The sequence below is a fragment of the Silurus aristotelis genome (assembly GCF_946808225.1).
Source record: "Silurus aristotelis genome assembly, chromosome: 7".
NCBI lineage: Eukaryota > Metazoa > Chordata > Actinopteri > Siluriformes > Siluridae > Silurus > Silurus aristotelis.
The window spans coordinates 500,908-503,407 of record NC_139580.1 but is presented as its reverse complement, the minus strand read 5'-3'; positions in this window follow the sequence as shown (position 1 = coordinate 503,407).

The following is a 2,500-nucleotide window of genomic DNA, read 5'->3' as shown; positions in this document are numbered from 1 at the left end:
TTAAACATCCCAAGGAGCACTGTGCAAGCGATAATATTGAAATGGAAGGAGTATCAGACCACTGCAAATCTACCAAGACCTGGCCGTCCCTCTAAACTTTCAGCTCATACAAGGAGAAGACTGATCAGAGATGCAGCCAAGAGGCCCATGATCACTCTGGATGAACTGCAGAGATCTACAGCTGAGGTGGGAGACTCTGTCCATAGGACAACAATCAGTCGTATACTGCACAAAACTGGCCTTTATGGAAGAGTGGCAAGAAGAAAGCCATTTCTTAAAGATATCCATAAAAAAGGGTCATTTAAAGTTTGCCACAAGCCACCTGGGAGACACACCAAACATGTGGAAGAAGGTGCTCTGGTCAGATGAAACCAAAATCGAACTTTTTGGCAACAATGCAAAACGTTATGTTTGGCGTAAAAGCAACACAGCTCTTCACCCTGAACACACCATCCCCACTGTCAAACATGGTGGTGGCAGCATCATGGTTTGGGCCTGCTTTTCTTCAGCAGGGACAGGGAAGATGGTTCAAATTGATGGGAAGATGGATGGAGCCAAATACAGGACCATTCTGGAAGAAAACCTGATGGAGTCTGCAAAAGACCTGAGACTGGAACGGAGATTTGTCTTCCAACAAGACAATGATCCAAAACATAAAGCAAAATCTACAATGGAATGGTTCAAAATAAACATATCCAGGTGTTCGAATGGCCAAGTCAAAGTCCAGACCTGAATCCAATCGAGAATCTGTGGAAAGAACTGAAAACTGCTGTTCACAAATGCTCTCCATCCAACCTCACTGAGCTCGAGCTGTTTTGCAAGGAGGAATGGGCAAAGATTTCAGTCTCATTCATTTTCTCCCGCTTATCCGTAATTCGGGTTGCGGGGGCAGCAGTCTAAGCAGGCCCCCGCCTTCGACTGCTGCCCAATCCTCACAGCACCGTCCCTTACGGTCCCTCCTGCAGGTGGTGAGCCCACGGGAAGGCGGCCCCACGTCACTCCGACGTCACGGACCTTGATATTTCCCTTGTAAGGGACCCCCGGAGCATAGAGGGTTAAGGGCCTTGCTCAAGGGCCCAAGAGTGGCAGCCTGGCGATACCGGGGCTTGAACCCCAGACCTTCCGATCGGCAACCCAGCGCCTTAACCGCTGGAGCCACCACTCCCCCACCAGATTTCAGTCTCTCGATGTGCAAAACTGATAGAGACATACCCCAAGCGACTTACAGCTGTAATCGCAGCAAAAGGTGGCGCTACAAAGTATTAACTTAAGGGGGCTGAATAATTTTGCACGCCCAATTTTTCAGTTTTTTATTTGTTAAAAAAGTTTGAAATATCCAATAAATTTCGTTCCACTTCATGATTGTGTCCCACTTGTTGTTGATTCTTCACAAAAAATTACAGTTTTATATCTTTATGTTTGAAGCCTGAAATGTGGCAAAAGGTCGCAAAGTTCAAGGGGCCGAATACTTTCACAAAGCACTGTAGCTGATGCAGTACACAGTGAAATGAAACAACGTTCCTCCTGAACCCAGGTGCTACATAAAACAACAGTCACAGAACAGAAAAACACAGGGCCAGGAACTAAGATCCTCACCACATAAAGTGCATGTGTGCAGCTGGTGCAAACAGTGCAAAAGACAACACAAGACAGTGCAAGACAACACAAGACAGTGCAGGACAATACACAACACACAAAATATAAAAATAAAAACAGCAGTAGCTCCGCCAGTAAAACCTGTTGTGACAGAATAAGGTGCACAGAAGCAGGAAAATGTAAACAGAATTGTGCAATTCAACAATAGCAGCAATCAAAATAAACTGAACAGTGACCAAAGGATTTGGACAGAATATTGTGCAAAAGGAGCAAGTCCCGGAAGATCAGCAACAAACGGCATGTAAACATTTTGCGATAATGAAAGGTGTGAATGGTGCTGAAACCTGGGTGTGCGAAGTGTGTGTGTGTTGAGTCCGGCTGTACAGATCAGTCACACAGTTTTGTGTGTGTGTGTGTGTGTGTGTGTGTGTGTGTGTGTGTGTGTGTGTGTGAGAAAGCGAGTTCAGTTCAGATGTTTGTTGAGGAGCCTGATGGCTTGCAGGAAAAAACTGTTGCACAGTCTTGATGTGACGGCCCGAATGCTTCAGAACCGTTTCCCTGATGGTAGGAGTGTGTAAAGTGTGTGTGAGGGGTTTGTGTGTGTGTGTGTGTGATGGGTGTGTTTGGTCGTCCACAATGCTATTGGCTTTGCGGATGCAGCGTGTGGTGTAAATGTCCATGATAGAGGGGAGAGACTCAGATGATCTTCTCAGCTGTCCTCACTACCCTCTGTAGGGTCTTGCGATCCGAGAGGATGCAGTTCCCAAACCAGGCAGTGATGCAGCTGCTCAAGATGCTCTCGATGGCCCCTCTGTAGAACATGGTCAGGAAGGGGGGAGGGAGGTGGGCTTTCCTCAGCCTTCTCAGGAAGTAGAGACGCTGCTGGGCTTTCTTGGTGATGGAG